Genomic DNA, 23,299 nt, shown 5'->3' with positions numbered 1-23,299 from the left:
TTAGGCTATCATCCATATAAACTGTCCAAACTTGTTTGGTAAACAGGAACTGTTGGTTCAATTACTCACTGCCACCCACATCTTCTGTCTCCAGGAGCCTGAATGAGAGATATTGGCAGAATCAAAACTTCTTTAAAAGGATTTTGTTGAAACTAATTTTTAGTAGAATAAAACAACAGAAATACTATCAGCACCAAGATTTTGTTCAATGTTTGTGACATTGTTTAATATTTGTATACCTTTATTTTCTTTTTCTGTTCTTAGAGGAGTAATTGTCCAGGGACATAAGAGTGCCTGGCAAAAGGAAGACACAAAAAATCTGAAGTTTTTACTATCATGACATAGGGCTGGAAAACAAACAAATTGCTTTACACCAGCTGTTACATTCCAGTGATTAGCCTCTTTCATTTCTTTTTCTTTTTTATTCTTTTCTTATTTGTGAAGTCAGCTATTGTATTAAAAAGAATAATAGCATATGTCCAGTAAATCTATAAATAATTATTGAACAATAATGGATTTTTAATCCTGTACAAATGATAGAACCAAAGAGAGCAGAAGCTATTCCTTGACAAATTATAGAAATTAAGCCTTCAGTAGTATTCTGAATATTTGGAACAAAGTAAAAGACAATATTTTTGCATAGGAGCATTTATAATGTGAAAATAAAGTACATAGCAGTTGTTAAAATGTATTAAAACTTATTACTAATTGCATTCAAGTACAGTAGATATTCATTCTCCTGAGTGAGAAGATTAATGGACTGAAACATGCAAAATTACTGATTTCCTCAATTAATAGTTTATTGCACTTGCATATTTTACTTAAAAGATACTAGACAACAGAATAAGTCTGTAAAAATCCCAATAGCTTTTTATTAAAATACAAACATTTGTTTAATATATGTTTAAATATATATACATATATAACATTTAAATTATCATCTGTAGTGGAATTAGAAAGAAGATAAATAAAAAAACAAAATCAGTCATTTCATAATGAATTTTCTAGGGTTTAGACATAGTAAAGTGCTTGTAAATCAAAATTTATAAATGATTCCAAGGTAAGTTGTTTACCATTTATTTATTTATTTTATTTTATTTCACCCAGGAGGAAATGCTATTTTTCCATTTTAAATATGTTATTACTATTAAAACTCCAGAGAACATAAAGTATTAGGAAATATTTAAGCAACAAATTCAGACATGAGTAATTTTCATATCATATTAAGTATATCACTATTGTTTCTAGATACTATTAAGTAAAAAATGGCTAACATGTCATGAATAACAAATTTAAATCAATTGAGACATAAGAATTTCCTCTGTGTTAAAAAATACAAAATGTTTTAAAAGGTCTAGGATAATTCTACAAGAAATTTGGCAAACATTATGAGCAACCTAAAATGAATTAAGAACAAAACAGTCACAGGATTGGGAAAATTATTTTTCATGTCTACAGGCTATAAAGATACAGAATTTTAGTTTTTACTTTTGTGTCTATTAGTGTTTGACTTTTAGGTATAAAATTTTTCTTTCAAATACAATCTACCTGGTCTAGTATTGGATGCCTGCAAGTGTGCATTTATTAGTAATTCTTATTAAACATAAGAAACAGATTACCCTGCATCCCATTATACATATTTATTATACATCTATATTACACCTCTATAGTATCATATATTCATCCATTTTCATTAGAAACATTGCACTAGAGTCATTTTTCTCACTCAAGAATTTTATCCTTCAGTCTCAGTATATTTCAAAGCCAACCAATCCTTTTCCCATATTGTCTCTGATTTCTCTTCAATGTATAGACACTGTACCAGATATGAATTTGCTATCAGAAAATTCAGTGTTTCAGAAAGATCACCTATATTCATTTTTTCTGAATTAAATCTGTGAGCCCCAATACCACAACCATTGCTATTTGGATCTTTTCTTTCTCTAGGCTTCTCTTCAAGAGTCATGTTGCCTAGTGGATTTAAAAAAAAAAAAAAGTCACTCATTTTCTGAGCATCCTGGTCTCACTATTACCACCACTTCATAAATTCTTAAGGTATGGGATAGACTAAGGTTTGCCTGACTTATGTGGACCACTCTCTTGCAAGTCTTGCAATAATGTTTTGCAATATACTTTAGAATGTGAGGGGTTGCTATGGTTTGAATGTCCCTGAAACTCATATTCAAATTTAATTGCCATTATGACAATATTAAGAGGCGGGACCAATAAGAGATGATTAATGTTGTTACCTTGGGAATGGGTTGTTATAAAAGCCATTCCTGCCCTCTCTTATTCTCTGGATCGCGCCCTTGCTTGCCCATTTGTCTTCTCCCATGGGATGACTTAGCATGAAGGCCCTCACCAGAGGTTGGCCCCTTGATATTGGACTTTCCAGCCTCCAGAAACTGTGAGAAATAAATTTATTTTCTTTATAAATCACCCAGCCTGTGGCATTCTGTTATAGCAACACAGAACAGACTAATTCAGGGGGTCGGGGGGTGGTGCAGGTATTTGTTTTCAGCCTTGAAGCCTCAACCACAGTCTACACTTGGACCAGTTTTGGACCCTGGATTTGGCAACTCCATCATATCATAAACATATGTCAAATAAATTAATTTGTTAAAGAGAACATGGATGTCTCTTTCATTTAGAATCTCCTGCTCAAAAGGCAATATTCTTTACCTGATAAAGACACTTTTTTCTCAGAGACTCTGTGCGGGGAAGAGTTAATGTAGCAGGCTTGAGGCTGCCTATCCTCAGAAAGTCCTGCTTGCTAGGTTGACCCTGAGCTGTTATCTGGGAACTTGGCTGATAAACAGCTTCCTACACCGATATAAAATTTTCCTTAAATAAGGGTGTTTCATTGCACCTAAAAGTTTCTGCAAACAATGTGATTAATACTGAACACCTGCTTTCCCTTTGGGAATTTGGGTACATGCTAGGGAGAAGGTGCCCATGTGACCAGTCCCCAATAAAAACCTTGGATGTAATGAGACCTTCCAGTAGAAAATCCTTCATGTTTTGTCACGACTCACTGCTGGAGGTATTCTATGTGTCCTGTGTGACGCCATTGGCAGGGGACTCTTGAAAGCTGGTGCCTCCTAGTTTCCTCTGTCCATTGATTACCCTATTTACCTTTCTTTTCTTTTCTTTTCTTTTTTGGCTGCCTTTGCTTTGTAATATTTTACTGTAATAAACTTTAGCCATGAGTAAAACTACATGCCGAGTCCTTCAAGTCCTTCTAGTCTTGAATCACTGAACCTGGATTCATCTTTAGGACCCTCAATATACTCCCTAAAAGGGAGAATTCTATTCTAGCAAAGGGCTCACAGTCATCTAAGATTCAAGAATGACACTGTCAATACACTGATATTTATTACTCTTACCCAGACTATTTTTGTATTTTTATTGTCTTAATGTTATTACTAGCTTATAATTATTTTCATTTGCCAGTCTTGTTTTATTCCACCATCAAATCAGTCACTAAATCAATCTGAGCACACTGGATTTAAAAAAACAAACTAAGAAACTCCTATTTCTCTCCATGTGTTTGCTCATTCTGTTGCCATCGCCTAAGTGCCTCCTCCAACTCTCCCATTGGCAGAAGCCGAATGATCTTTAAAAACCACTGAGAGGTGGGTAATACATAGCTTTGGACTTAGATGGTCTTGGTTCAAATCACATCATTTATTAGCTGTGACCTTGAGCAACTTATTTCACTTCTCTGTAGTTCAGTTTACTTATTTGAAAAACGCACATAATAAAAAGTTATCCCATGAAGTAGCTATTATTATGTTAGGATTCAATGTCTTGATGGTTAAAAGTATTCAAAACTGTTACCTAATGCATTGTAAGTGAACACTATTTACATATTTGTAAAATAAAGATATTATACTGGCTTCCTAACTGCTCTGAGAAATATACACGGTGTGCCAGTGACTAGAGTCCATGGAGTGGGGGTGACAGAGTAGACTGTGAGAGAGAGGAATAATTTCCTGTCTTGATAAACTGGACTTAACTGGCCTCCTCTCCTGGAGCAACAGACGGAATGGCAAGTTGTTACTGTGTCTGATTTCAGGAATGCCTCAGGGGGGCACTGTTTTGATAGGTCTAGATTTAATTTCACATGAAAATCTGTCAAACATCACTAATCCCCTCAAAATAAATTGTGAACAAATTGGCCACAGCATCAGGGTGTTTGCTTTTAAAATCTACAGGGTATTGAAAAAATACTGGGTTGTAGTGTTTATTTTGGGGTCTACCAGTGTTTACTTTGAGTTATAAATCTTTTCTTCTATATCCAACCGAGGGGCCTCTTGACCCTCTGAAGAGGATTTGAAAGGAGACTAGAAAAATATCTTGTCAACTTCCCACACTTTCTGCCACTCTGCTTATAAATGCCCCACAAAAACAGTTCTACCTTTGTAGTCCTGTAGTCCATTGACCTCTCCACATTCTCACTATTCACACCCATCTACTATCTTGAACTATTTTTAAAATTTAATTAGTTTCATGATTCATTAGTAACATCTTTAGAATCACCCTTATATCTCCCTTAATCTCAGCAGCCAAGTCTACGCTGGCCCTTGTGTGGCTGAAGTTTACTGGAAAAAATATTACAATTGTGCAGAACACTATAAAACCATCATCACGGATATTAAATCAGCACTCAGTACTTCCTGGCAATGCTAGTGGTTTTCTGGTAAGGTTTTGCTATCATAGGGAATAAGATTGTGTGCATGGTATTATGGAGTGGAGGAGATGTGGATTTTATAGGAACTGTAAAAATGACCATAAATAATGAATATGTAAGTGCACACTCCCTATTTATAGACTTATCGAAAGCCCATCTTAATCCTTAGACCAGTATGTTATGGCAGGAAAAAAAAAAAACCACACACATAGGTTTATGAATTAAATGACCTGAATTTGAGCCCTGGACTCACTCCTTATAGACTTTCTAGAGTCACATAATCACTTGAGCTTCAGAAGCTCCTTCCCACCCAACTTCAAATGACTCTGACAAAAAACAAATGAAATATCTTGAAAGCACTCTGTCCTTATTAAAGAATGAGGTGCAGAAGGGAATTTGTGGATAGCTGCCTTGATGTGCAATTGTAATTCTCTTGTTTGTCTCTCAGCCTCCAACTATGAGCTATGAATATTAGTAGCTTTAATTTAGAAGCTGCTGAAAAAAATAACTCTCTTCACAAGTTCTTTCATCAGATTGTCTCCCAAAAGCTCAATGCATTCCCTAACATTCTTCTGGAATCCTAGCTGTGGTTTTTTTGGAGAGAATACCAAAGGATCATCATTTTGTTCTTTAAATGTCCTTGTATGAGACTTGGATTTGAGGTACAGTGTTTTCTTAATTTTTTGTAAAGTTCCTGAAATTTCATTATGGTGTATGTTATTGTTCCATTTCAGTCCAACTGGTCCAAAACAAACTGCGTGTACTGCAATTCAATTCTGCAGCTAGCCACCTGGAGTTAGCATAGACCACACAGATTAAAGGGTATGGTCCCTAATAAAACTGCCCTTATTTCATACATTAGCCACACTGAAGAGGTCAGCAGGGGCTACCCATACTTCTAACTGACTGGTTATAAATTTGGAGGTTTCCATGACTCCCTCAGGTTCTATAATTTGCTAAAATGACTAACAGAACTCAGGAAAAGCACTATACTTTATGATTACAGTTTTATTACAAAGAACATAAATCAAGAGGGCCAGCCAAAGGAAGAGACATATACTGTGAGGTCTGGGAGGAAAATCAGAGCTTCTGTGAATTCTCTGTGTAGAATCAGGACATATCACCCTCCTGGTATATCAATGTTTTCACCAACTAGGAAGTTCCACTGAGTCTCGGTGTCTAGAGATTTTACTTCAGTTTCATTATGTAGGATGATTGATTAAATCATTGGCCACATGACTGAACTCAATTTTCAATCTTTCTCCCCTCCCCTGAGGTTGGAACTTGGGTTGATATCATGTGACTCAAACCTCCAATCCCTAAATCACATGGTTGGTTTTTCTGGAGTGGCCGATCCCCATTCTAAATCATCTTGCTAACATAAGCTAATTAGGGGACCATCATGATTTATCTTACTAACATAAACTATCAAAGTCTGCTGTAAATAATAAAGAAATTCTATCACTTGGGAAATCCCAAGAATTTAATTGTTTCCTTTCAAGGAACCAGAGACAAAGGCCAGCTATGCTGTTTTTATTACTAATAGATTTACCAATAAATGTGAAATTTACAGGTGTATGAATGTAACATAGATATACTAATTTGTGCTATTTACTAATATGTATTAGCCAGCAGTTCATATAAGTCAAAGTACTTCGGTCTGTAGCTCTATCCCTCGTCAGTTCTGTCCCCTCCCCAGACAGTTACCTAACTTTAATCCCTCAGTTTTCTCATTTGTAAATGGTGAAAATAAATTGTCTACTCCTGATAATTATTTGTTCCCTATGCTAGCCCCTGCTAGTTTCTATGCTCTATCAACCCTCCAAAAAGTTAGAGAAAAATATCTCCAAATATGTTGAGTTTATCTGGGAATGAGAAATGAGGATTATAATCTGGGGTGCACAAAGTAGGCAGCCACATGTACATCCAGTGAGGGAAGGGCAAAGGGGAGGCTTTTATTGGCAAAAAGGGAGAGGTTCATATATGTTGCTTAGAAACAGAGTTCAACGGTTCCAGAAGCTCAAAGCCAGAGTTGTCATTAGTTCATTAGTGGAGATGCCATTACAGGGCAAATGTCCTTTCCAGAGCATCTTATCTGAATTACTGCAGTACTAAAGAGTGTCTAGTAATAAACCTTGCGGTAGAAAGATATAAACATATGGAAAATGTGCAAGCTGTACAAAGCAGATGCATGAAGGATGTGGAAGGATTTCTTATAGGGTTTTTAAGAAGTCCTTCGAAACAGTTATCTCAGACTTACAAGCATGAACATGAACCCCCTCTCCTTTGTGCCTTCTCAGCCTTATTTTGTCTGGGTCTTACAAAAGCAACTGGTATCTGCAACTTCCATAGTTCTTAATGTCATGGACTTTGTCTTGTTCACTTTCATATCCTTTCTAGAGCACATGAGAAGTCACAAATATATGTCCAGGGGATTTTCATGTATTTCTAATGAAAGGATACAATCATTATTTTGTGTTTTAGTTACTTATTTGGCTCAAAGGGTTGGAAAGGTTGAGGAATTAAGGGGAGTTTTATCAGCATTCTTTCACAAAAGCAAGAAATGGAAAACTCAACTCAAACTGGCCTAGCCAAAACAGGGAATATAATTGTCCTTGTAGCTGAACAGTTCATGGATAGTTTTGCCTTCTGCTGTGGTTTGGTTCAGGGCTGAAATGTCACTAGATCCAAGTCACCTCTCCTTGGGGTCTTTCTATCCCCAGACTTCATTGATGGCTTCTACCAGCTTCAAGCTTCTCCCTAATGGCACCAAGATGACTGACTGCAGAAAGACCAAATTCTCATATTACCACTTTAGAAGATTGAAAGACTTCTATTTGCCAGAAACTCCAAAAAATATGTATGCACTGGCTCAGATTGGGTCATCTGCCTATCCATGAAATAGTCACTTTATCTAGGGGAGAGTGGGATATATTATTAGCTTAAGCCAATCAGATACTACCCTTAAACTATGCATGAGTTAACCTAATCCAAACCAAATTCAATAAAAGTAATAAAGTGTGAATACCCCATGATAATAGGTACAGTTGTCTGAAGATGAGGGCAAAGGTAGATGCTGTAAAGACAACTGACAAATTTCCATTTCAGCCACTGTCTTGCAAATACTACCTTCTTCCTTTTATCAGGGAGACTATGATAATTCCTAGTGGCTGCCTTTCCTTTCTTCCTTCCTTCCCTCCCTCCCTCTCTCGTTCCCTTTCTTCTTTCTTTCCCTCGTCCCTTCCATCTTCTATCCTTCCTTCCTTCTTTCTTTCATTCTTTCTGCCTTCTGAACTACTGGCCAACTTCTTTACCCAATTCTTTCTTGCCTCTCTCATCCTTATTCCCTCCTTCCTTTTAGTTATATCTTGCTTCAATTGCATGTGGGAAATTTTGTCAGAGTGCAGAATCAGCTAACCAACACATATTTATTGCGCACAGAGTTGATTCTAAGAAGGAGTAGTTTACTTAGCCTCCAGTAGTTTACTCAGAGATGAACTAACTTTTGGGAGAATTTGTCAATAAATATACCCCTATTGCAAGGAACATGAAGAAACTGATGAAAAAAAATTTATCATGGTCCCATTTTTTAAAATTGAACTGCTAATGTGCAAGAAAAAGAGTATTCTTGACCTCGAATGCCCCAGGTCTCACAGTACTGCTTGCTACACCAACCCAAAGATAAATCAGTCTGTCTTTAATAAGCTGAAACCAGGACTCACAATTCTCTTTTGGCATGTGATGTTTACAAAAGCATTTGATTTTAATATGCAGTTGTTTTGTCAGTATAAACACTTTCTGACCTATATCCCTTCTTCTGTATAGCTTCCTCAGCTGAAGAGGAAATGCTACCATGGCAACTTGTCAGCTGCTGCCACCTCTTCATGGCTTCAATAGTCTATTCAAAAGCAATTAAAATTTTCAAACCAACTTTCAGTGAAGTTCAGTGGCAGTACATGTGACCTCGGCATCTTGTTGCCTTGTGGAGTTATTTGTAGAAACTCTTGAGTTTCTTTTAAATTATGCTGAATCATCATGTGAAAAGTTAACTGCATTTTAAATTTCACAAAAGTTCTATCCCTTGTTTGGTGAGCCTCTTTTGCAAGGAGGGAAACCCTCTCTGAAACAGTTTCATGAATTTTGTGCAAACAGAGTGATATTTGATAAATCACTCTTTAATCTTGTTTTTTTTTTTTTTTGCTACAAAATACTAGTTTCTTTATCTCGTGATTTTCATTTTGCTTTCTTCACTAACCTTAGGAATTGTTTTTCTTTTCTTCATCTCTTTTTTTCCCCACAAAGAAATACAGTTTTACAAGTCTGGATGAGTGAAAGAGTACTCAGAGGTATAGTTTAGACATGATCTGCTTGCTTATAAGCTAAATGATCCATTCCATACTACACATTATATAATTTCTATCCTCTGTGTATTTTAGTTCGTTACTATTATTATTAATTTAAAAATGTTACATTATTGTTTCTTGCTGCCTTCTGGGATAAGTCTTCAATCTGACTTCCAACTCACCAATTCCTTCTTGAGCTTCATCCATCCTATTATTTTTCATACTGATTGTGTTTCTTCTTCTCAGCACTAGCTCTGCAGCTCTGCTCTTCCCCCTGTCCACATTTCCTTGAAACAATCAATGTCTTCCTTTCACTTTAAAAGTTGGTAGCAATGACCTAGACAGTTTGTCCAAAGTGTTAAATCAGGAAGCACAATAGATTTGACACATATAAACTTGGAACTTGTAATAAACAATAGTTGCTTATTGCATTTTACTCTGGAGATCATCCACTTCAATCTCATTAAGTAATTACAGCTGACACAGACTAAAACCTGGCTTTTGGTTCTTCCTCACATCTATTACCAGACAGTGTAAACTGATGCCCCCTAGAATAACATGATCTCAGAGACAAAAGCAACCAGAAACCAAAGGAGTACAATTAAAATGGAAAAGGAAAATAAAAATTGAACAATATATTTGATCTGAGTAAACAATATTAGAACAAAAAAGTCAAGAACTTAAAATAAGCCTGATAAATACACTTAAAGAGACAAAAAAGATAGGAACAATTTGAAACAAGAACAAAGTATTCCCCTCCAAATTCAAGTAAAAACATATAAATCATGAAAAATATAGTGTTTGAAATGAACACAGTCAATGGAAGAAAAAGTAGCATAAATGCTGATGAAGAATAAAATAGCAAACTGGAAATTTCAAGTTGAAAAACTCTTCCAGGCTGGGTGCAGTGCTTCACACCTATAATCCTAGCACTCTGGGAGGATCACTGGAGGCTAGGAGTTCAAGACCAGCCTGGGCAACATAGCAAGACCCTGTTCTCTTAAAAAAAGAAAAAATTAAAACATTAGCCAGGTGTGGTGCGATGCATCTGTAGTCCTAGCTACTTGGGAGGCTGAGCCAGGAGGATCACTTGAGCACAAGAGTTAGAGGTTGCAGTGAGCTATAATGATGCCACTGCACTCTAGCCTGGGTGACAGACTTGAGACCTTATCTCAAAAAAAAAAATCAGTATAAATACGTATTTCTTCTCCCTTCTTCTCTTAATTGATTTTAAACAAACAAACAAATCTTTCCAGAAAGAAGCTAAAGAATACTACATGAGAGAGAAACCAAGAGATGTGCATTATGGAAGGTAAAACAAGAAGTGACAACATCAGAAAGTAAACAGTTCCAGAGAAACAAAAGGAGAAGAAGAAATTAAAGAGAGTAAAATATTTCAATTTCAAAGTGTTCACTGCATTCCAAACAGAGATGTGATGATTCAAAGAGTTGAGATATAATTTCATAATTTGTAGAAAATAATGATCATCTATTTAAAAAAAGAAACACTAGAAACAGTGGCAATACTTTTAGAACTAACAGGGTAGTTGAGGCAGTTTTCTAGATGCAAAATCTATGCTAATTGCTTCATCAATAATAATGAATTACAAAATCTAATAAAATTGAGGTACCCTTTATAATAGCAACAATATCTATATCATGTATTTCATTAAAATGCAATCAATTCTACAAAAAAACCATAAAACTGCCTTTAATATGGGTCATACAAGGTGATATGAAAAATAGAAGGGGTCATTTGTGCTTCGTGGTCGCGGGTGAGCGGGGCTGGGGTGGGCCCGGGCTAGGGGCCGTGGGTGGGCTCTGGCCTCGGCGCTCCGCCGCGCCTTCCAGCTGCTCAGCAGGCTCCAGCCCGGCGCGAGGTTGTCCGCTGTGCTGTGCTCGGCGCCTCGCGGCCCGCCTACACTCTCCGGGGACGCCCCGCTCCGCCGTCACGTTTAGGAGTTCAAGCCTGGGACAATGGTGTGCATTCCTTGTATTGTCATTCCAGTTCTGCTCTGGGTCTACAAAAAATTCCTAGAGCCATACATATACCCTCTGATTTCCCCTTTTGTTAGTCGTATATGGCCTGGAAAAGCTATACAGGAATCCAATGATAAAAATAAAGGCAAAGTAGACTGTAAGAGTGGAGACGTAAATGGATTACCAACAAGAGGACCAACAGAAAAAGAAAGACTAAAGCAATTTTCCCAAAGGATCTCATTTTAAAAATGGACCTGAAAATATGAAGCACCTTCTTTGTAATTGTCTCTGACCTTTTTCACTGAGACCAGAATTCAGGAAAGATAGGTTAGGTGTTCACCTGATACTAATCAGGAAATACATGGTATCTGTATTTAAAATGTAGTTAGTTATATTTAATGACCTCATTCCTGCGTTCCTTTTTCACTAATGTAGCTTTCATTTCTATTATTGCTGTTTTAACAATATGAATAAATAGAAGGTTTGTGCCAGTAGACACTCAGTTACTAAACCAGTTAAAAAAAAAAAAAAAAAAAAAAAAAGAAAAATAGAAGGAATTTCATGCTTTTGGAAGGAATGATACTGATTCTCTACAAATTAACTCATTCATTTAATGCAATCCCAATAAAAATTCAAGTTGAGTATATTTTTCCCTGCTCATATTCTTTTGCATTTTAATCTGTATTTTATTTTTTGCTATTTTTCTTGGTATGTTAGTCTTAGTACAGAAAAGGAAGCAAAATGCCATGCACAACATTTTCTTTGTAGCCTCTTTTTGATACATTGAGAATTATTTCCAACTTCCTTTTCCTCAAGCCCCACAATAACATCTTGCTGCTCCTGCCTGGAGGCCTTTCCCAGGCTAAACCTCCAAACTGAACTTTATTTATGCTTTATTCCTTATTTACAATGAAAGCTTAGTATCTGACATTAAAAGATGTATGAAAGAATAAACTGAAAAATGTTTTAATCACAGTCACCATTCATTGTTCTGTATGTGAACCCAGTTTTCAGAATAAGTAAAAAAGATTTGCAAACAGCTAAAGACTGTCAGCAGCTTATTTTTTTATTTTTGGAGACAGAGTCTCACTCTGTTGCCTGGGGCTAGAGTGCCACCGTGTTGGCCTAGCTCACAGCAACCTTAAACTCCTGGGCTTAAAGCGATCCTTCTGCCTCAGCCTCCCGAGTAGCTGGGACTACAGGAATGCACCACCATGCCCGGCTAATTTTTTTCTATATATTTTTTAACTATACAGCTAATTTCTTTCTATTTTTAGTAGAGCCAGGGTCTTGCTCTTGCTCAGGCTGGTCTCGAACTCCTGACCTCGAGCGTCCTCCCACCTCAGCCTCCCAAAGTAGTAGGGTTACAGGCATGAGCCACTGTGCCCAGCCTGTCAGCAGCTTTAGAACCTGAGAATTTAAATGGATGGGCTTTGCCACACTGTGGTAGAGACTAATGTACGTGCCTCCAAGTCCTTTCCTTTACTTATGTATAAGTCTTTGGTGGACATATGTCCACCTAGCTAAGGCTACATTTCTTAGCCTCTGTTGTGGCTAACATGGTGATGTAACTACTTTCTGGAAGTAGTATGGAAGTGATGTTTTCCACTATTGGTTCATGCCCATAAAAACGAAAGTTCATGCCTTCCCTATCTCCCTTCCCCTTCCCAAGGCTGAAATGTGGATGTACTGGGAACTACCTTTAACTTTGTGGACGAAAGTTGCACTTTTGGGGTGACAAAAACAAGATGGAAAATATACCTGAGTCTCTAACAGTGGAGATAGGATGCCAGCCCAGGAACAATGGCCCAAGCTACCAATTAAAAAAACAGAGAGAAAGTTACTGTGAGACATTGGACAAATACACAGCCTCTCTGACTCTACATTTCTAAAAATCTAATTTAATAATACTTATCTCTTGGGATCATTATCACTATTAAATAAACTAATGTATGTAAAGTACATAAGACTGTGCTGGACCCACAATATATACTTAAAATATCTTTACCCTAACACCATCCCCATTTTACTAGCACTGAACGTGCTCCTGTATGTTATTTAATTTTATTACTTAAATATACTGCAATGTCTGTATTCTTATCAATAAAATTATACCTATATTAAATTTATAACCTCATGGAGTCATATTTGTTAAATAAGGGTTTGACATTCATTCATATATAAGCACTGAGGAATAATATACTAATTAGTTCTACAATACACAATATGTGTATTTTAGAATATTCTTGGATATGTCTTGAAGACATGAGGATTCTAAAAAGAAATTTCTCTAGTCTCAGAGCCAGGAAAGATTGATATATATATCACACTCACATATGTAATAAACAGTGTGATTCTTAATCTTACAACTTCTTATGAATCTTACCTCTTTCTTTTTACCGTAGTGCCTCTAACTTCTCTTTCTGCTGGATTTTTCCTGTACTAGAAATGTAGGCTAAACAGCTAGCGAAAAGAGAGTCAAAAATAAAGAGAAGTAATAAGGTAAATGTTTATTTCTCTCTTACCTAATTTGTCTGCAGATGAGCTGCAGGTTGTCTCTCATACATTCAGAGACCCAGGTTCCTTTCCTCTTGTTGCTCTTGCATATGATGCAATTAGGTAACCACAACTTCCTGGTAACAGAAATGGAGAGCACAACGTTTACTTTTAACTAGTCTTCGTCTTGTGGAGATTGCAAAGATCACTTTCATTCTTATGCCCTTGGCTACAGTTTAGTCATATGGCCACACTTAGCTGCAAGGGAAGTTGAGAAAGGTAGTCTCTAACCAAGCAGCTGGGTGCCCAGCTAAAACGTTTTAGAGAAAAAGAGAGTAACTTTTGCAGGACAAGTAGCAGTCTGTAACACTTCTAATCAACACTTAATCCTCTTCAAGTTTCATCTACCTTAAAAAAAAAAAAAAGCAAAGTTAAACAAAAACATTACAACGTTTTCTTGTCTCAACCTTCTATTAAGTAGATATTGTATTACCTCATTCTCCCCATTTGTAGCCAAACTTCTCAAGCCTTGTTTCCATTCACTGTCCCTATTTTCTTATTTCTTCCGCATTCCTGAAGCTATCTGGCATTCCCTCCTGCCCTTTATAAAACCAACATGTCTCTTTTCATAGTTTTAAACTATGTATTTAGGTATGATTACTGTAATCATCCGTTTACCATAATCATGGAGTCAGACAGTGCTAGGTAGTAAGTTATAAGGGTGAAAATGAGATCACTCCCATCATGCTTATATTCTTACTAGAAGACAGAATATGCCACTTGATTAATGGTTTATTTTACCATTTCAGTGAGGACTAGGAGTGAAGCCGTGATTACATGAGGCAAGGCAGGAACTATGTCTGTTTTTCCCTCCATTGTCTTTCTATTGACTAGTATAGTGTCTGACCCAGAGAAGGTACTAAATAAATATTTGTTGAAAAAAATATAGAATTAGAACTGGTAATGTGCTTACTATATTGCTTTAACTTTTTGGAGGCTCAGAATTCAAGTGGACCGCTTACCTCTTGCGATTGTACAAGACTTTATGTTGTTGAATACACGTGTGTACATAACTTCCTTATCTACAAGTGGTATAGTGAAAAGCAAGGCTTGGGTGTAAATATGGACTTACTTCCTAAATAGTAGCATTTTGAAATTCACTTACTCTATTAATACTTCAAGTTCCTCAGCTTTAAAAAGGGTATAACACCATGTACTTCAAAATGCTTTTGCAATGAGGTAATATAAAGGAACTTAAATACAAGTGTTCAGAATTTGTTGGCTCTCCTATCAGTTGAACTATTTGGTAAGTGTAAAGTTTATATATTTCTTATCTTTACAATCATAAATATATGACAGTAAAAGTTAAGATATTTTCCCTTTTGAGATTCATTCTCTTCATCATAGTTCTCTTCACAATACAATAAACTATTAAATGCATTGAAACTTAACATTGAAGGATTAAAAGTCCCAGTCATATTTGTTTACATGAACATGCATCTAGCACTGGGCCTTATGTTGTCACAGTTGCATTTTTTTTCTTTCTGGTTGAAGATATATAGCCACAGTTTCTTAATAAATAAAGTGAGTAAGTTGGGTTTGTTTATAATTGTATACTGCAGAATCTTCCCTTTCTTAGTTTTATTGAACTAAAAAAAAAAAACTAAAAAAAAAAATTATATTTAAAAATTCTTATGGTTTTGCATTATTAGGCTTATTTATATAATGTTATTCCATATATATTGTCTTATATTTCTACTCAGTTCAAGCTGTTGCATGAACTAGAAGACAAAGAATCTCCTCTGAAAATTTATTTCAATAGCTTTGTAAAATGAACATGGTAATAATTAACATGAATCCTCAATCTTGTTCTTAATTGTGATGGTAACAGAAACGTGTTTGTGAGTATAGAACTATCCCTTTTCATATCAAGAAGCAGAATGGGGTTTAGCTTTATTGCTAAATGCAAATTATAAAATGCTATAATGAAGGAATAAAACGATCATATCTGTTCTACATATACATTTAAATACATTTAATTTAATATTTAATATTTATACATTTAATATTTATACATAATATTAATATTTAATATTTATACATTTAATTTAAATTAAACCTAACAATAACCTGTGGAAAATATGCCCTTTATGTTACCACAGTCTCTCACTCCAAATAGTTTTCTCCATTTTTCGTTACTCTTTTCTTCTCTTTCTCTTACCAATCTCCATTATCACTGCAATACACTTGAAAATTCCAGTTGTCTGGATCAATATTTCTGTCTGTTTCATTTTGCTTAAATCCTTCTACACACTATTGCAGGCCAGCAGAGTCACATAAGCACTGTCACATGCTTTTTTGTTGCTAATGGCAACACTACAGATGGCGAAAACTGGCCATTGTAAGTCACATGTCACACACAAACACGTGATGGTTTGAAACCGCTTAAACCATTCAAGGGCAGTTTGCTTTTAAGTGTTATGATTTTATATGCCATGTGATCACTCAGCCTTTAAAATACTGTACTGAACCTAATTAAATAAAATTATTTCCTCTTTATGTTATTATGAAATCAATTAATTGCCTTTATGGCTAGGCTAAATGGATAGCCAAAACGGGATTCATAACAAACTAATACCTTTGCCTGAGTAATGATAATAGACTGTATGAAATGTCCTTGATTCTTCAGTTGCTGTTTCTCTTGATTTTAATAGTAACCTATATTCAATCTCATTTCAAAGACAATAAAAACATATAAAATATGTAAAGTACAAGGTCATATGTAAAAAGAGATATGGTCAAGTTGATATTACATTTTAATGTTTAATTTCATTATCTCTGCATAATCCATTGTACATGCTGTTTTTTTGTGATTTTACTTCAAGTAAATGTGTTTCAGACTTGAGGATTTCACATATCTCTTAAAAATAATTACTACTTAAGATCCACATATAGATATATAAAAATATATATAAGTAGATGACATTTGTGATGCAAATATATATAAGTATATCAAATGATATAAAATATCTTTGAATTCTAAATCCAGTTTTATTTTATTTTTTCTTTCAGAGTAAAAAAAAGTCTTCTTTCATGGATCAGTGATTCTTAGCATAGGGTTTTGTCTGGATTTTGTTCATTCTAAACAGTTGTCAATCATTTCGGTGAACAAAATTGAACAGATGATCTTAGAAAAAACTGAATGTAATTTTCATGCAATGAAAGTTAAATCTCAAGTCTCCACGGACAAAGTGAATTGAAAAGCTGAAATAATTATTCAGCTAATTAAAATGAGAGAGGATGGAGTACATTACCTAATCTAACTCACTGAGGCATTCCTCATTTTTCATGTTGCTATTGCAGATATGAATTTATTGAATCATCTGAAACCTCTAAATATTTGGGGGCACAAAAAAGGAATTTGGTTTTTAGGTACCATTTATTGACATCTGTATTACCTCTGTGTTCTTCATTTTTTGGTGAAGTTGAAAGAACATGGATTTAAGTCAGAAATCAGGATTTAAACTCCTCCTTTCCCACCAACTGGCAATATGATATTGGATCTCATTTATCCTCTCTGAATCTCAGTTTCTTCATAGGTAAATTAGAAAATCATATGGGATTGGAACATATACATGTAAATATAGTTTTACAATGATATATTTTCATACAAATATGTGTTGCGCCATTATTAGGTACTGACTTACTGTTTTAGGACGTTGATAGAGTTAGTTATCATACAGGAAAAAAATGAGATCAGGCCAAAATTAAAAACAAAAACAAAACAAACAAAAAACTCCACAAAGCAGCATCACAATATTATCTGAATTTTGAAATAAAAATATTGCCTAATAGCATAATTTGAAATAAAATCTGATAATTGTGCACATTTGTTTCTGTATATAGTTGAAAGATCTATATCAAATATAACAAATGAAGGCATTTAAAATAAGGAGAGATGAAATTTTTCCTATTATATATTATCAGGAATAATAATATCATTTGGAACTCTCTCAGAAGATACGCTTTTATCTTACCTTACCTACTCAGATATAATTTTCCATAAGAGTCCTTCACTAAAATTAAGAAAATTGAACTATTTAATGACATTCATTTTACTAATCACTATGTGCTTCTTTTAGCTAATTGAAGTGAAAGTAATGGGAACAAAATATATGTTTAAATATTTGATTTGGTTACATGGGCAAAGAAACATAAATCTGAGAGCGATAATGGTCTTAAGAGATCATCTAGTCCTGTCACATGCTGCAAATATTTTTGATCATGTTATAAATAAGACAATCTGAACAAGGTTATGAAATGACTTGGTTCAAGATGAAAACCTTACTAAAGGAAATAGGATTATAATTCATATTTTATAATTTGCATACCTTTCCAATGAAACCATAAAAATCATTTAGATTATGCAAACCTAACCTGCTCCTCTTACACAGCCCTTTTGTTATTTTGATTGATTTCCTATAAAGTCACTGAATTTCACACTCTGTTTTCCTTAAGAGATAGTCTTGCTTTTTCTCAAAGGAGATTAGTTGGGGATTTAGTTTTAGACGCTTGGCCCCTGTGCAGCCACCTAAATGGAGTGTAAATTGTTTACATTTGAAAATCTTACCACACTTTTTCTTCTTTGGGAGTTACTCTTTACAGGTCTGTGCTTCTCCCAGGGATGCTGTCCCTTTTGTGATCCCTGTTTTAGCTCAGGCTAACTTAGACACACTCCTAACCCCTTTAATAGTTTGCACAAGCAGTCCATTTGGATCAAATATTTTATGAGCTGTAGTGCACTCAATTGAATATTTGGGAGGAATCATTGCTGCAGCAGGTAGCAGTCTCCCATACTCCACCCACCACTCTTCCCTTCCTACTTCTAACTTGACCCCTAGCTTAGATTCCTGAACTTCTCTCCTGTAGTACCTAACTCTTCTTCAGTCAAGGGCAAGTTGGTTTCTTTCAACTCCAGAATGCAAATTTGCATTTCACAATCTACCAAGGAGCTTGAACCTAGAATCCCCAGTTCGTATGGACTACTCTGTTTTAAAAGAAGAATTTGGCAAGGTATCATCTCTATTTAAAAAAAAAAAAAAAAAAAAAAAACCTCTTGGAGGGCAGGAAGAAGGAATAAGTTCCAACCTCAGACACAGTAGTACCTGAGAAGACACATTCCCAAAGATAATGAATAATTTGGCAGTGGTTAACTGATGTGATTCTAGGCTTCACTCAAGGTTTGAGGACAGAAGTCTAGCCCTTGGAGTTTCTGTATTAGAAGTTAATGCTCCAGGCCGGGCGCGGTGGCTCACGCCTGTAATCCTAGCACTCTGGGAGGCCGAGGTGGGCGGATCGTTTGAGCTCGGGAGTTCGAGACCAGCCTGAGCAAGAGCGAGACCCCATCTCTACTAAAAATAGAAAGAAATTATATGGACAGCTAAAAATATATATAGAAAAAATTAGCCGGGCATGGTGGTGCATGCCTGTAGTCCCAGCTACTCGGAAGGCTGAGACAGGAGGATTGCTTGAGCCCAGGAGTTTGAGGTTGCTGTGAGCTAGGCTGACGCCACGGCATTCACTCTAGTCTGGGCAACAGAGTGAGACTCTGTCTAAAAAAAAAAAAAAAAAAGAAGAAGTTAATGCTCTGGGCTCCACTAGCTTGGGATTCTTCTCCCTAGTCACATCTTCATGTCAAGCCCAAAGCTCAATTTCTCTCCCCAATGTGGCTTGTGGAGTGTTGGCCATCAATACTAGGGGGATACTGCCTGTGCCTAGTTATGGAAGTGCAAAGCTACTGGATTTAGCCTATGTCCTAACTGGGTTAAGTTCCACTTCATAATTCAGGTTTAACTATATATTTGCTTTTAAATTTGATTTTGGATTTTCTTTGACCTTACCACTCATCACCCAAGGTTCCTTTACCTGATTGAATTAATCCTTGAAAGCATCAGTTGATGAGACAATTAAGGTATTAATACTTATTATGTAAGAGAAAGTGACAATTTTTTAAATGAATTCAATCTCTTGTTGAATTTCATTTAATGAAATTATTTTTTATATTTTGACAGATTGTCTCATGTCAGCTAAGAGCAAAACAAACATAAAGCAACTAGAAAACTAAGAACATCTTAAATATTAATAATTTGATTATTAGTCAACCACAAGTAATGGTGTTTTTATCTTCTTCTGTTTTCCCGCAGTCTAAAATTTTGTTTTGATCTTCATCCTTCATTTTCTTTTCAAAAGGTCAGAGTTGTGACTATTCAACTGCACATTTATCTCAACTGGTATATTTTTGATGTCTGCTGTATTTCAGAACTGCTCTATGTTATGGGAATTTTAGATGAGTATAGAACATGGCCTTTGACTTGAAAGAGATGAACTATGCTTAGGGAAATAAAATTTAACTGCAGGAATAATTTAGAGAAAAACAAGTAAATATTATATCCATAGAATAAATCAGGCTATATTTTTTTCCAGGCCACAGAATGTTGATTGAGTCTCTTGGTTTTGCCAGGCATTCTGCTTGGTGCTTGGGATACAGTGCTGAGAAGTATAGATAGAGTCTTTGCTCCTTTGGAAGGCAACAAATATTACACACCTGACTGGGAGCAGTGATTAAAATCATCAAAAGCACTGCGAGAAAAAGTATCAGATATTGTAAGACTCAGTAATAAAGGAAATTAACCTAAGAGCACCCAGAGGAAGTTACATTTACACGGATAACTGCAAGAAGAATAGAATATGGGTGCAGAGAACAGAAAAGAATAGTACAGAGGAGGAAGAAGGACTTGGAGGCATTTGAGGATGACAGTGAACAGGAGTGATGGTGAAGGAACTGGGAAGAGATGATGACAAAGAGCAGCCAGATGCCACAGGATATTGTAGGGCATATAAGAAATTTTATATTCTGTCCTAAATGCAATGAAAATCTATTAACGGGTTTCATGCAAGGGAGTAAGTAATGTGATCGAATTTGTCTTTTAAAAATGTCACCAAGGATAAAAGAGAATGAATTATGGGCAGTAGAGGGGGCTATTCATAGTCTAGGTAACGCAGGATTAAGGCTTGGTCTGGGAAAGTGGCAGTGCTGATAGAGATAAAAAAAGGAATTTAAACTGTATTTATGAAGTAGAATTAAGGGTACCTGGGAAGATTCACGTGAGCTGGAGTAACTGGATAAGTTCATGCAGGGAATGATAAATAGTTCTATATGGAGAAGAAAGGGAGGAGCCATTAAGGAAGGATCTTTTTGCACACACTTTATAAAGATGGATACATCATTGGTGTTGAAGATTGTGATATTTATTGATAGTCTTAGGTAGACAAGAAATCAGAATTTTTGAATGTTAAAGTCTTGATTCTGTAGGGTAATGAGGAAACATTTACAGTTTGGACAAGCAAATGTTATAGTAGCAATATTTCTTTTGAAATGAAGCACAGGATATGTTAGAATTGGAAGAAAGGGAAACAAACATACTGTTTATAAAACTGTGGCAAACAAATAAGCAAAAGACAACCCCTTCCCTATAAAAAAAATGCATGAATTGAGAATTCACAATAAGAAGAATAAATGGCTAGCAAACTTATGAATAAGAGATTAACTATATCAGTAATCAAGTAGGCTGGTAACTATAACAAGATACCATTTTAAGCTATAAAATTGAAAAATATTATTTTTAAATGATAATGCTGATTTTTTTTTTAAGGATGACAAACACTGCTGGAAGTAGGACTGGAAGGAAATGTGACAAGATCATTTTAAATTTCAATAATTCCTACTATTTAAGTCACTTTTCCACCCCTTTGCATTATCTTTAGGAAACAAGTACACATTCACACAAATCTGTATATACATACAGATGTCTATATCAGTGTTAATTATAATAATAAAAAATTGGTAATTAAATTGATAAGCAAAAGTGTGTATTTAAATATATAAACTTTGGGATATTTACATAAAAGTAAAATACATATTTTAAAACCATATTTTCAAAGAAAAATGAAAAGCAAGTAGAAGCATATACAATGACATGTTGATAGTTATTTTAACCAGCTCATAACAATAACAAAAATTATACTTTCAATCCTTTATGTTTAAAAAATGTCTATTATCTAATTTGTTTTTAATAACTGGAAAAAATAAATTCTACTTTTAAAAGCTAGTGTGATAGTTCGTACAAGATTATTAAACTAGACTGGTGACCATAGAATAGAAAGAAAGAAAAGAGGTATGAGAAACTTTTGAGGAAAAACTAATACAATTCAGTGGCTTAATATCCTAGATTAACAGAAGAATGGACCACATTTAGCGTCTGGGTGATGAGAAAATAGCAGAGCTCTGGCTAAGAAAGAAAGTTCATAACCTTTCAGAGAGGAAGATGAAAAGTTTAATGCTGGAAATATTTAAAGAAAAATATTCAATATTTTATAGGAGAAATAAAACTGGAGCTTAGGGAAAGGGTCAGGTGGGTAAATTCACAGAAGAGAAGAACAGAGAGAAAGACTATAGAAATACTGAGCACTAGACCTAATATCCCACTGATCAAAAGCTTGCTTTTGGCCTTTCAATGATAGAGATAATAGGATTTGTATTTAAAGTCAGTAACTAGAAGACTAATATTTTTTGACAGCTGCATATACACTCACTGGATGAGATTATAAATTAACTTGCTTAAAGCTATTTACTTTAGTTATGTCTGGGCACTGTGGCTTTACTGAGGAGACATGCCAGATGTAATTTACATTATGTAGGTATTAAGAGCAAATCTTGTGATGTTGCTGGCTATGCTTCAGAAAAAATCTTTTCTTATTTTTAAGAAAATTTCTAAATTGTACTTCTTAATGATTTCTTATTCAACTGGTTTCTTTTTGGATAAATTTACTTTATTAACTAATGTCTTATGACTGTACATGAAAGACATGAAGAACGTTAATTGGAGGTAATTTCCTAGCTATTGGTTCAATATGTGAAGCACCATAAACTCTAGTTCTAGAAGTTGTTTTTATAACAGTTCATTACTCTTTAGTAGAAATATTTCAAATCAAATATAAGTAAAATACTCAAGCAACAGTGGAGATTTTTGAGAAAAGTTATGTTTTAAATTTCAGATATGAGTGGCATATTTATTATTTGCAAAATAATTGTAAAATAAATACATTCTTCCTTCTATTAGAATTTAAGGGCAGAAATAAACTGTTGTGCCTGTCCTCATTAGAGATTAACAATGAGTTGCTTAATAAACAATTATTTAGTGAATGAATGTATCTTTCATCATCTTTATTATCTCAGTAAGAGGTACATAATAAAGCTATGAAATATTCATATCGTGTACCATTCAATCAGTTCAGGAACGGCTCACAGGACATACACTTGTGCAACCCAAAATTCCTATCAAGATACAGAAGATTACTAAAACTCCAGAAAGTTCCTTCATGTTCCTTCTCTGTCAGTCCTTGGTCCCACAATTCAAGAGAACAACCACTATTCTAGTTTTTTTCTATAGCTTAGTGTTTTCTGTTCTAGAACTTCATATGGATCATATAGTATGTACTCTTTCATATAAGATTTTTTTTTTCACTCAGTGCTAGGTGTTTGGGATTCCTTCACGTTATTGCATTTCTTTTTATTGCTGAATAGTCTCCTGTTGCAAGAATAAGCCACAGTTTATCTGCTCTTCAATTGGTGGGCATCTGGGCCATTTCTTATTTTGAACTCTTATGAATATTCTTGTATATTTTCTGTGTATACATGAACATGTTTTCTTTTCTCTCACATAAATTC

General features: G+C 35.0%; 1 pseudogene; it reads left to right on the top strand.

The window, feature by feature from the left end:
* The first annotated feature begins 10,819 nt into the window (after positions 1-10,819).
* LOC138397322 (UPF0729 protein C18orf32 homolog pseudogene) lies at positions 10,820-11,262 on the top strand (annotated as a pseudogene).
* The last annotated feature ends 12,037 nt before the right edge of the window (positions 11,263-23,299 follow it).

This window comes from Eulemur rufifrons, chromosome 16, assembly GCF_041146395.1.
Source record: "Eulemur rufifrons isolate Redbay chromosome 16, OSU_ERuf_1, whole genome shotgun sequence".
NCBI classification, from domain to species: domain Eukaryota; kingdom Metazoa; phylum Chordata; class Mammalia; order Primates; family Lemuridae; genus Eulemur; species Eulemur rufifrons.
The sequence above is the reverse complement of the archived record's forward strand: the minus strand, read 5'-3'. Positions and strand labels throughout refer to the sequence as shown.